Source organism: Danio rerio, chromosome 5 (assembly GCF_049306965.1).
Source record: "Danio rerio strain Tuebingen ecotype United States chromosome 5, GRCz12tu, whole genome shotgun sequence".
NCBI lineage: Eukaryota > Metazoa > Chordata > Actinopteri > Cypriniformes > Danionidae > Danio > Danio rerio.
The window spans coordinates 47,959,139-47,972,500 of record NC_133180.1 but is presented as its reverse complement, the minus strand read 5'-3'; the positions used below and the strand labels follow the sequence as shown (position 1 = coordinate 47,972,500).

The following is a 13,362-nucleotide window of genomic DNA, read 5'->3' as shown; positions in this document are numbered from 1 at the left end:
ATAGTAAAAGCTATTGCACCAAAAAGGCTGAAGTAAAATCAATGCTGGCTTATTTTTCATCTTGATTTTAAATATTTAAAGAGTGCTTTAGTAATACTTGCCTATAGACAGGTGCACGTTAAAAATGAAAGGATTACAATGTAAAATATTATTAGTGTGTACATAAACCATAGCCCCTTTCACACATACAGACCTTCCTGGAAAATTACAAGCAATTTTCCGGAAAGGTCTGTATGTGTGAACAAGCCCTTTTTGAAAATACCGGTAAATTCGTTCTGGCTATTTTCCGGAAAGAGAAGTTGTAACATTACCGGTAACTTGCCAGAATGCTGTGCTGTGTGAACGCACAAGGAAAATTGCCTGAAAGAGCGCGTGCACGTCTAGAACGTGCTGACGTGAGACGTCTACTTTAGCCAATCAGAACAGTCAGACGCATTCACGTCTGCGCGATTTATTAAAAAAAAAGTCTTTGAATATTTTTCCAGACACATTTAGCTGCTAGATGTTAGTCTGATAACGTTTATATGTTCCTTCTTAGTGCCAACTGTGTAAATAATTATCGATAAGATGCTTATGGTAAGCCGTTGTTTGTTTACCTTCAAGCTCTGCTTTCTTCAGTTGCGTGACACGTCTCATATGCCAGTGAAGCAGTTCGTAAGCAAAAGCGCGCACACACATATTATGAACATCTCGGCATGCGAAAGTGTTCCTACATATTCACAATACTTCTCCATCCACAGAGTTTGTAATGTAGTCAAATGTTTACAAATACAAGCCCAGCAGTTTAGAGCTCATTTCTGGTTACTGATGTCAGAACTTACCAGTATTTTGGAATGAATGTGTGAATAGTCTTTTCCGGGAAAATTAAGTAATGTCCTCGCCTGTGGGAACAACGCTTTTCTGAATTTACTGGTAAAGTCGTTCCGGAAATTTTCCGAATATTTACCGGTGTGTGGAAGGGGCTAATATCTACATGTTATAATGGATAATGATTGTATGTATCAGAATGACCTATTTGCAGTACTGGTGTGTGTAATTGGCCAGCTATTTGAATTTATAAAGGTTTCTTCTCAGGAGAAGTTTTGTTTTTGCACTTGGAAATTCTGCCATGTAAATAGTGAATCTTCCATGGCGATGAGAGCGTAACGGGGTCTAAAAGGGAATTGTATATGAGACTCTAATTGCTTTATTGCATGTTACACCTGAAACACACCAATGGCTCATTGGGAAAAAGTAGGGACAACCCTTTAGATGTTTCTCTATCCCTGTCCTCACACCCCACTCTGCTGCACATTTCGTATATTCAACACAGGCACACTGTGAAAACGTAACCCTGTATACATTTCTGGAGAGTGCAAACTATGTAGCCAGAGCTACGCATGACTGCAATTCGTCTTTAAAATAAATGCTATGGGGCGGGATGACACTGATGACACCGATGGCTTCTGTTTCTTTCGTGATGCCAGCTGACTGCTTAGCTCCGTGTGGATGGGTTTCCACTGCTACCAGTTTGCCCAGTAGCTCGCCATGTTTGTCGGCGGACTTTAGAGACAGAGAAGAGTTGACCACGATGATGGGGTTCCAGACCGGTGAAGAATGGTTCCAGAAAGCAGGTAAAACAAAAGGAAACAAATCAACAAGTAAATAACAGGTTGAGAACTTGATAAGATTTGAAAACGTGGTAAAAATAGGCGAAAAAAAAAAAAAAAAAACCTCCTGAGATGTATTTGACTCTCTCCAGAAATGTATATAGTGGTATGTTCCAAAAATGAGCCTGGTTCCTTTTACCTTAGTTGTTTGCTCTAATTAGACCACAAATACTTACAGAATATGCTGCCATGATTTTAGCTGAAAGGGAGCATACATGTTTCATTCAAATGGCATTTTAGTGTGATGTATACATTTATTTTATCAGTATTTATAAAGTTATGTTATGTCACACCTATAAATCAGTTGTGTTAAATAAGAGAAACATGAAAATTATGCAGATCGGTGGGCCACAAAGGCTGGGATAGAGACACACTGCTTTAGACCATACATTGGACAAGCTGACTTTTGTTTGGACACGTCAGTGCACTAGCACCAAGCATTGGACCATGCTTGTTTCAATTGAGCAGTACTGTTCAGTACAATACAGTATTTTACAAATATATTTTCGTTTTCACTGTCATAATGTATTACATTTTGGAACCCAAGCTGTTTTTTTTTTTGGTAATAACACATCACATGAATGCAAAATAAATAATGATAGGACAATATTTGGCTATATGGATAACTTAAATATGAAAGTTACAAAATTCTGAAAACTGAGAAAATCCTTTTTAAATCACCCGCTTCGAATGTTATCACTTGATTGGCTAGGCGTTTTTAGTGGTTATCAGCTGATAGATATGGGCCAGCAGTAGGGACCTTCTGCGCCTACTGGTAGTCTCAGAAGGTTATCATCCATCCACATAGTTAATTAGCTACACTAATAGAGAGGACTCCAGATAACTTCCGGTCACAGCCATATGTGATCTATAGCTGATTAATCATGTGGATGGATGATAACGGCCTTTTGAGCCCACCAGTAGGCACAGGGGGCCCCTATTTGCCCATATTGATCATCTGATAACCACTGATAATGGCCATTCAATCACGTGATGACATTCAAATTCGCTGTTTAAATGGACTAAATGTACATTACTAATTAAAAACTAATTTTTTTTTTAGATTTACAGTAAATAATGTCTTCATGATGCACTGTTCTATAATTAATGTTTTTTTTTTTTTTTGCTTTTGTTTTTTTTTTTTTTCATTTAAAATCAATTAATAATTTTGGCCATTACAATATAAAATAAAATAATTAAAAATCAAATTAATGTAACTCCAGACTACACAACTATGGAAATTTTCTATGGATTTATTTTTATTTTTATTTTTTTGTCTTTTTTATTTTTTATTTTTCTGCTGTCCAACTTGACCAGAGATATTGTATCTTTTCTTAACAGGATGTTCCTGGATAAATAACAAAAAAGTAGGAAACATGTACTACTGAGTTTCACCACATGCTCATTAAACCAAAGTACAAACATTCTAAGTACAGGGAAATAATTCTTCACTAGTGGACTAATTTACAGGAAAAGAAAAAGCAAGCAAATAAATAGTCAGCATATCACTTCTATCTCCTGACCCTGATAAAATTACACCATCTAGTCTCTCGAGTTTTTCCAATTGCGTGACTACTATAGTTCATGTGAGCCGCTGACCTGTGCTGTAACCTTTCAGTGAAGACACAATTATCACCCCGCCAGCGGCAGAGGAATGGATTGATCTGGCTGTACTTAACTGTAATTCATTGGCCTCTGTCTACATTAAGAGTCCTGTGGGGAGGATTAATGTGGCAGAGGACCTGATAAACCAACCTAGTTCTCTAATAATGTCCCAGCTCGCCCGTTGTGTGCAGAGTCAACTGTTTGCACTTGGGATGGAAGCATTGCAAAACAAATCCAGTCTCTGTAGAAGTTTGACTTCTGGATTTTGTCATACCTGAATGAGTATTTAAACTGACCTTAGTAACATCGCAGAAAGTTTACTACAATACAATACTCTGTAAAAAGGCTTTTTTTCAAATAATTTAAAAATGATTGTGTTTTTTTCTATCTCTCTGCTGACCCACAAAATCAATTATGAAGTTTGTATAGCATACTACTACAGTGATTCGAGATTCTAAAGAAGACAGCCTTGATTAGAGTATTACATCTGAAATATGGTGTTAGAATTAATACATGCAATTAGATTAAATTGTTCTGTGAAGTATGTGAACCACAAAATCAGGGTAAACTCTGAAAGTCAAGCATAATGTTGTTCAACAAAAGGTCAACTATTTGTGAACTGTGGTTTTCCATTTATATTACAAAGCAAAGCACCAACCGTGGATACAACAGGCTTAATCAAAGTCTGTTAGAATTCAGAAAACGTATATATATATATATATATATATATATATATATATATATATATATATATATATATATATATATATATATATATATATATATATATATATACAAAACTCTTTTTCAAAGCAAATATTACTTTATATACCAATAATTTGTAGCAGCAGAGGGGAAAAAAATAAGAAGGCCAGGTATTTCAGTGCATGATAAGCAACATTATGACAAACATTTCCTATTTTCTGTCAAGCAGTTTAGATAAATGAGCAAATGTTTAGCTTGTCACAATGCATGTATAGTGGTCCTGATAGTGTGCTGAAAGAAAAAAAATAAACAACAAAACTGTACACAAGTGCTTTTTAGCTGTTTTTTTTTTTTTACTCTGCTATACTTTTTCACTTTCCATTAATTTAGAATCATTAACATTTATTAAAATAATTTAGAAAAATAATAATATAAGACTAAAATATATACTTACCAGTCACTTTATTAGTTACACCTGTAAAGCTGGTTCTTGAACATGACAATGAGTTCACTACTCAAACAGCTTCCACAGTCACCAGATTTCAATTCAATAGAGCAACTTTGGGATGTGTTGGAACGGGAGATTTGCATCATGTATGTGTAGCCGACAAATCTGCAGCAACTATGTGATGCTATCATGTCAATATTGACCACAATCTCTGAGGAATATTTCTAGTATCTTGTTGAATCTATGCTTCGAAGGATTAAGGTAGTTCTCAATACTACTCAATACTAGTAAGGTGTACCAAATGAAGTGGCTGGTGAGTGTTTGCAATGTAATATTAATCAATCAAGTAATAAGCAGTATTGCTATTTTTTATATTAATAATATTCATAATTTTTTGAGTAATAAATCATCATATTATTGTATAGAATTTTCTATGTGTCTGCCACTTTCACAGACAAAGAAAAGAAAATATATATATAAAAAAACATATACACAACTTTTGAGTTGCTAACAGTTCCAGCTATACAGTTTAGTTTGTTGACAGAACCAACCTACAAATGCCTTTCCTTAAAAAGAGGCAGAACATATGTGCCAAACTGCCAACAATGAAAAATAAATAAATAAATGCCAATCATGTCTGTTCACACTCCATTTTCTTTTGAGAATGAGCAGAGCTGAACTAACCCTGCCAGTCAAGACAGATCACAGTCAGGAGACACACTTTTAGCTTTGACAAAATGCTTACTGCAGGTCTTGTTATTATATTCAGTCTTTGTTCAGCCATAAATGTATTATAATTTTAAATAAAATTAAGATGTACTTAATTTTCATAACCAGCATTCTTAGTTGTGACATGCCTGCATTTTCACCCAATAAAAATTGTTGATACAGTATGTTGTTGTTTTGTCATGTTTGTAACTCCAGCCGGGGTGAGAAAATGCCAAGGAGGAGTCAGATGATATGCTCATAAGTCATGACACCTCACAGTAAATCTGCAGGTGTGGCTTATTGATCTTCTGAGAGAAATATAGGCCTTCAATTCTGTTTCTCTTCTGTTGATATATAAGTGGCCAAACTGGCATTGTAAATGAGCCTCAGGGTCATCTGTGGAGGTTTGGACAAAGGGCACCATTTTAAAGCTGCCCAGTGAAGGCAGAAAGATTTAGCAAAATATTCTGAAGATCTCTTATCATTGAGAAAACTTAACCATACAGGCTGTAGGCTGAGTAGCCTAGTGTCCCACCAGTGACACTATACAACCATATCGCACTGTTATAAGTGTTTTTTACATTTACAACAGTTTAACTGCATAATCTTATAAAAAATAATAATAAAAAAAAAATCAAACATGGAGAGTATAATAATCCTTTTGTACAAGGAATTACTTTCTTCCACCAATCCCTCACATCTGCAGCTGACAGAAGAAACCGTTACTACTTTACGAATGTCACTTTAGAGCTAGTATTTAAATGATTCTCCAGTGTAACGTTTAAAGTGATGACAAAACGGGTTATTTTGCTGACATTTTAAGATTATAAGGCTGAACTGCATGAAATGCCATCAGTCTAGAGACATTTCCAAGTATTTTATCTGTTGCAATCGAGAAATCACAACAATTTACCCCTGTAAAAGCCAAAGCAGGGCAATTACTACCAGATTACTGTTGTGTTTGCCATAAGAAAAAATGCTAAACACATGCGGGCATTTCTTCTTTCTTTCTTTTTACTGAACTAGTCTGCACAACAACAACGAAAGACTCATTGGAAACAAACAGATGGTTTAAAGTACAATACACTACAATAACTATGGTATAAATACAGCACTACAACAAACAAAAGAGAGAGATCAACTTAGAAAGTCACTTACCAGTTTTATAATGATTTGATCAGATGTAGTTTAAAATTACGCAAGTTTTTAAAATTAAGTTTTTCTCCTCTAGCAGCCATTACTATTGCCATCTTGTTGATGGGCAACGTCAACCATTTTTTGCTCTGCTCGGTAAGACATGCCGATTAATGCTGCCATGCTGTATCTCAGAAATTATAAATATTTAAAATAATATTTCATAATTTGTATATTTTACAAATAACTGTGAAACTATAATTTTTTTATGAAACTTATGAATAAGGGAGGGGAGAGGGCAATTATGGCAAATCAAACACAGCCAGGGGTGTGCATATTGCTGATCATGTGCTGATGCCTGTGCTTTGATCTGATTGACCAGACTTTCAGCTATATTTTACAGTCACATGATTACATGAGGAGAAGGAAATAATTGGGCTTAAGGCTTATGATACGCCATTCCCATGTACTTAACTATTCAGCTATGGGAATATCCGGATCTATTTTTTATTTCAAAATCTATATTTTATTAAGCCTCACAATTTAAAACAATAGTTGGCATGTAAATATGAGTATATATATATATATATATATATATATATATATATATATATATATATATATATATATATATATATATATATATATATATATATATATATATATATATATATATATATATCACACTCATAGCAGTGCAATATGGCAGTATATCGGCACTGTTGGGAGGTGTGCATTAGTGTCTCACCATTGATGATACCCAGCCATAAGTGTGGTTTTACATTGGTATAACATTTTGAGTTTTTCTCCTTTAAGGACTTACTATTTTTTCTCCAACTTGTGTTACGTCACAATCTTGTGACATAACGTCAACCAAACAAATTCTAAATAAAATAGGCAATGTCCTAATAATTGAACTGCACAATTTACACAACTACAAAACATCTTACTGCAGGGGTCACAACGATAGTGAAAATAATAAGATAAAGAAGAAATAAAAAGGAAGAAAGAATATTGCACTGAGAGTAGATGCTGCAGAAGCAGGCTGCAATAGTTTGGAGAGAAGCAATGATGTGATTTTTTTTTTTTCTTCTTCAACAAAGAGTAAACAGAGTAGATTGGGGAGAACTTAGGCGAAGGTGTGTGGGTGGATGAATCCAGGGAGTCCAATAAAGAAACACATTGACTGGTGTTTCTCCAGGGGAGCTCCTATATCTCTGTGTAACTGAGGGGAATATTACACAATCCTCCAGTGTACACCACAGCTCTGTGTTGTGTGAGATTAAAACATGATGGCGACACATTTTGCTTGTGTGTTTATTTTATGTTTTCTTATTATTTTTTATGTATTATTGTGCAGGCATGTTGCTATGCTCTGATATTAAATAATATAATATATTTTTTAAATAAACAGAGTTGTTTTTTTAACTTTTAGAATGCCTTGTTCAAATTGTTGTATTCACATTAGTGTTCGTCATGGCACTGAATGTTTGAAGACTTAATACACTTTTAATTTTTAAACAAACATGTTTGCATGTTAACAAGGTATATGAGAAGGATGACATATACATTTAAAATTGTTCAGATTTTTATAGGCCAATTGTTTAATAGTTTACAATAAGTAAACCCTTTGTTGACGTTGATTTAACACAACTGAAATTGTATATATATATATATATATATATATATATATATATATATATATATATATATATATATATATATATATATATATATATATATTTATTATTTTTTTTTTTTAAACTAGCATTAACCTAACTTCTATAACAGATGCCAATGCATTAAATATCGTTAAATTCTGAAACTTACATTTTTAAAGATTGGAGTTTGTATTTTTAATTAATTAATTATTATTATTATTTTTTTTGTGATTTATTTATTCATTTGTGTTGTTGAACATTTGTTTATCCAGAATATTCATTTTCCTTTTGCTTCGCTTATTCATGAGGGGTCACCGCAGCAGAATGAACTGCCAACTTATCCAGCATATGTTTTACGCAGCGGATGCCCTTCCAGTTGCAAACCAGTACTGGGAAACACCCATATGCTTTATTACATTTTATGTTGGGCGGCACAGTGGCTAAGTGGTTAGCACTGTCACTTCTCGGCAAGAAAGTTTCGAGTCCAGGCTGGGTCGATTGGCATTTATGTCTGGAGTTTGCATGTCTCCCCATGTTGGTGATGGTGTCTTCTGAGTGCTTTGTTTTTTTTTTTTCCAAAGTCCAAACATACGCAGTATAGATGAATTGAATTCATTGTGGCAACTTAAGCCAACGGAAAATCAATTAAATAATATTAACTCCATGAAGACATTTTGTAAACTATTTCTATTTTGTGAATTAATTGTAAAACTTAAATTGACCACTTAATTTCTCTTTTTTTTCCATCAGATTTCAGACTTTCTAATAGTTGTATCTTTGCAACTGATGAAAAAGACCAAAAAAAATTACAAATAAAAGTTATCTATTATGTGATTTTTTTTTTTTTTCAATTTTAATTTTAATTTTTTTTTTTTTTTCATTTTTTATTTTAATGTATATTGGGTGAATGTCACACACAGAATGGGAAGCATCTCAGGAGTTTCAAAGTCATCATGTCACTGGATGAATTCTACAGGGTTTCTGGGAAATGTTCTTTAACAATCTGCCTGGAAACCAAGCAATTGTGACACCCATCATGAAAGAAGAAAGATGCCACGTTTACATGTGACAATGAAAGCTTATCAATTATGATTTAAAGGACATCAAAGATTTCTGCTTGAGGCACTTATAGTGTACAACAGTAATATTGACTTTACATTTTTCAGCCCTAAACATGATGCAGAAAAACAAAACAACTACATTTCTTACTTTACAAATCAGTCAGGCAGATTCTTAGCTGCTCCTTAACCAGTATATATATATATATATATATATATATATATATATATATATATATATATATATATATATATATTGGGTCGCAACCCAGCAGTTACGAATCCAACAACAACCTCAAATGATGCATTACTATGGTATGGGAAAAGGCAGTGTAATTGAGCAGCTTGTTAGCTAGCAAATGTTACTCAAAATAATGGGCATTGGATGTTTGCTAGAGAGAATTGAAAAAACAAAGTGCAAGTGTCACACAGAGCAAGAGCTTCAAAGAGCATACAGGCTGGGAATAATACTGGTACATTACAACTATTGCCATTCTAGACCGCGTTCTTTGATCTGCAAATCTATATATTTACAGTAAAGTGTTTTTTTTTTTCTTTTTTTAAATACATTATTCATATTTGCAGGGTTGCAGATCATATGCTTGAGGAATGGAGGCGAGTCAGAAAATACAAGTTTCCAGTAGCCCTAGCAGGAAAACCACATGGATTCCAGTCTATGTTCCTTGGCTTGATTAAATGGGGGGATAATACAAGCCCTGCTCTGTCTATTGGGGACACAAAGTAGAACAACATTTTTCATTCAACGGTTCGGTGTCTGACAGCCTGCAAACTAATATAAAAGCATCATGAGACCAGAAGACAGAAAAATCAAACAAAAATGACATTCAAGGGCAGTAAGACTTGAAAGAGCTGATTCCTCTTAATTTAGGCCAATTGCTTCGCAGAACTTTCACAGGGTTCTTTGGCTTGATGCGTCAGAGGAACAGATGGAGAACAGTACAGCGGCAAAGCGCAGTTATTATAGTCTCGCACATTTATGGAAAAAAAAAAAAAAGAAGCTAAACAGAGTCTTTGCTGGATCCGCTTTTCCAAGCCCATGGAAACACTGATGTAAATGTATATTTTAAAGATCATGATTTGCAGTGAGTTTTCAGCATTTCCCCTTTGAAGCAGGAGCTCAGGGGCTTTTGGGAGGGTATTGCACTTCTGCGTCCCATTGCTGTTCAGGAAGACAAAAGTAATATTCTCTGGTGAATTAATGCAGTGTGTCTCTAATTCTGTCTTCCCTGCCTCTCCTCTTTTAGTGCCGTGGGGTTTGAAAGAGTGAATAGAGTAATGAACATTAAAAAAAAAGAGCGAAGATTGCCAAAAAATGTAAGAACAGGCAACTGAAGGATGGATGGAGGCAAGAAAAAACTGTGAAAAGACTACTCCAATCCTAGAAGAGGACTTGAAGGATTTGAAAGAAATCCCTGACATTAGGCTTAAGAGAGTTCTTTAATATGTCCAATTATATAATAAATGGACAACAATGGGTTCTTCACGCTTAAAAAAGATGATGCATTAAGAATAGCATCAGGCATAAGCCTACTGGATTTAATTTTATAATTCACAGTATAGTGCATAGGCATTTAAAAATGAGGAGTGTAGTGGCGTATTATTTATAAAACTGCATGAAGTGTTACTTTAAATGAATATGCCATGTTCAGTATATGTTAGGCTCCAACAACATTTGTTATTGTTCATTCATTCATTCATTCATTCATTCATTCATTCAGCCGATTCAAATGTTATCACCTGAACAGGCGTAATCAGTGATTATCAGCTAATAGATATGGACCAGTAGGCAATGGTGCCCCCAGAAAATTTTCTTAGGGCTGGCCAGATGAGGCCACACCAAATCATGAGGTGACACACACACACACACACACACACACACACACACACACACAAACACACACACAAAATAATAATTGAGTGTAATGTTTTTTTTTTTTTTGTGTGTGTCTGGTAAATAAAATAATGTGGTTTTAATCTCATTTACTCTTACAATATTGCAACTTATTCCTTGAAATGATTCAGCAAGTAAGTACACGTGCAGATCAAATAAAAATCTATATTTTGTCACCTTAGAATTATAATGTTCTACCTGACATGTTTTTCAAAATTAAGTTATTGACATATTCTCAATAAATGACAACTTATTTACATTGTAGAATTTTATTTTTTATAAATTGTTTACATTTTAAGACTTTTTATTTAAAAAAAACAAATGTTGCACAAATGCTGTTTGCCATGGAATGCAAAAACTTCGAAGCTCAGTGTCTCAAAATCATTCAGAACGCGACAGAACCTTTTAATTCCAAAGTGACGATTTAGTTTAAAAAAGGTTTTTCAGGTCAGTTATTTTTCACATCCTTTTTGTTGTACAGCATATGCATGCTTACATAGGGAATTATAGTAAAATTGTCGTTCTGTAACAGCATGCATATAATGTGTAGTAATCAGCAAAAACATACGTTTTGTAGGAAAGCGAAAACATTAAACAATGCAAACTAAAACAATCTAATTTTGAGCCCTGTTAGGTAACGTTAACATGTTTAGTATTTAGCTAGAAAGGTTAACAGAAAACAGAATGGTTATTTGAGTGAAGACTTAAGTGAATAAATGTATGACATGTATAACTGTTGTTGTTTTTCTAAAAAATGCCAATGTTGTTTGTTGAAGGTGTGCATGTGCCGTCAATGACGATCCGGGAGGGGGAGGGACAGTGGCGCCAATTAATCCACAATAATTTAGTGGCTACATTTTAATGTATCTATTAATACATTTATTTATTGAAATATTGTGAATTAACGTAAGTTCATTGAAATTATATCAATAGCAAAATCATATTGGGGTGGCCTCAGGGATGGCCAGAGTTTACACAGGGGTAAACCCTTCTTCCATGTGGATGGATAACAGCCTTCTGAGCCTACCAATAGGCCCCTACTAGCCCTAATCTATCAGCTGATAACCATTGATAACACCCATTCAATTGAGTGATAACATTGCAAGAGGATGATTCATTCATTGATTAAGGCATTGCCTTGTAACCCCCCCCCAAAAAAAAAAAAAAGGCTGAATGTTATATTTTATTCTCTATTAAAATCAAGTTTATTTGATAATTGTTTGGGAATATGTGAATGCTGTGTTTTATAAAAGGTGACACAGTGGTTAGCAATCACAGCAAGAAGGTAGCTGGTTTGAGTCCCAACTGGACCAGCTGGCATATCTGTGTAAAGTTTGCATGTTCTCCTCATGTTGGTGTGGGTTTCCACCAATTGCTCCAGTTTCCCCCACAGAGCAAACACATGCGCTATATGTGAATCGCATGATTTAAATTGTCCATAGTGTATGTGTGTATGAGTGTGTGTGTGTGTGTGTGTGTGTGTGTGTGTGTGTGTGTGTGTGTTTGTGAATAAGTGTGTGTGGGTGTCTGTGTACATATGTCTGAAAAGTTGGCGATTCATTCCACTGTGGTGACTTCTTAAATAGAGACTAAGCTGAAGAAAAATGAATGAATTAATGTTGTATAAAGCACAGTGTTTTAACGTTAGGAGCATTAATAAGTATTTTAGCATGAGAAGAGAATGATGAAAAAATTGCCAGTTGTGGCAATCAACGGGATTTATTTGGTTAGTACTTTGGTTGGTTGGTTACAACAATGGGGGACTATAAATATATTGAGCATTCAGATTTACATGGCTTATTTATAGGTGACAATTTGACAAAGCCTGCATGCACAAGGTATTCACATGTTTCATACAGTAAAGACAGAGAAATGAGCCTCTAAACTACTCCTCAGAGGATAAGGGCTTCGTAGATTCTGGATTCTGGTTACCAGCTGTGTCTGATGTGATGTATATGAAGTTGCTCCACTTTATTGTCTGTAATTAATTAAATGTCATATCAAATCACCGGGGACTGGCAGTTAAATGTTGGAGGCCATATTGGAAAACCATTCACTGAAAACTCCATCCACAAATATAGCAGCCAGCAGAACCACTTTATTCATTTCAGGCTAACGAAGGATACAATGTGGGAAATCAACAGTTTGTTTTATGTTTTATTTATCGGATTAACGCACCCCACACTCTGTCAATGACTCAAATATTCAAAGAGATGTTACGCAAATGTGCATGTACATTTTAATAATGGAATTAGCAAGCACAATAAGTACACTTATCCTTTAACATAGAAATTACCACTAAAATAGCACAAGGATTTGGATGAGGAGACAGGAGTGTTTCTCTCTGTATTTTGAGCTGAGGGTTGTAACAATATTCACCAGGTCAGATCATTTCAAATCAACATCCAAGGGCTGTACAACATAAGATAATGTATAGACATATATTTTAACAAACAACACACACTCATTGTTAGGTCAGTTT

At 34.5% G+C, this 13,362-nt stretch overlaps 1 long non-coding RNA gene across 1 annotated transcript in view; it reads left to right on the top strand.

Annotated features, from left to right (window-relative positions):
• LOC141385598 (uncharacterized) overlaps positions 1-11,060 on the top strand; it is a 67,558-nt gene extending 56,498 nt beyond the window's left edge. Inside the window, exon 3 of the long non-coding RNA XR_012406330.1 lies at positions 9,554-11,060. This is a non-coding gene — a long non-coding RNA (uncharacterized lncRNA). The remainder of the gene's footprint in view (positions 1-9,553) is intronic.
• Positions 11,061-13,362: the final 2,302 nt, after the last annotated feature.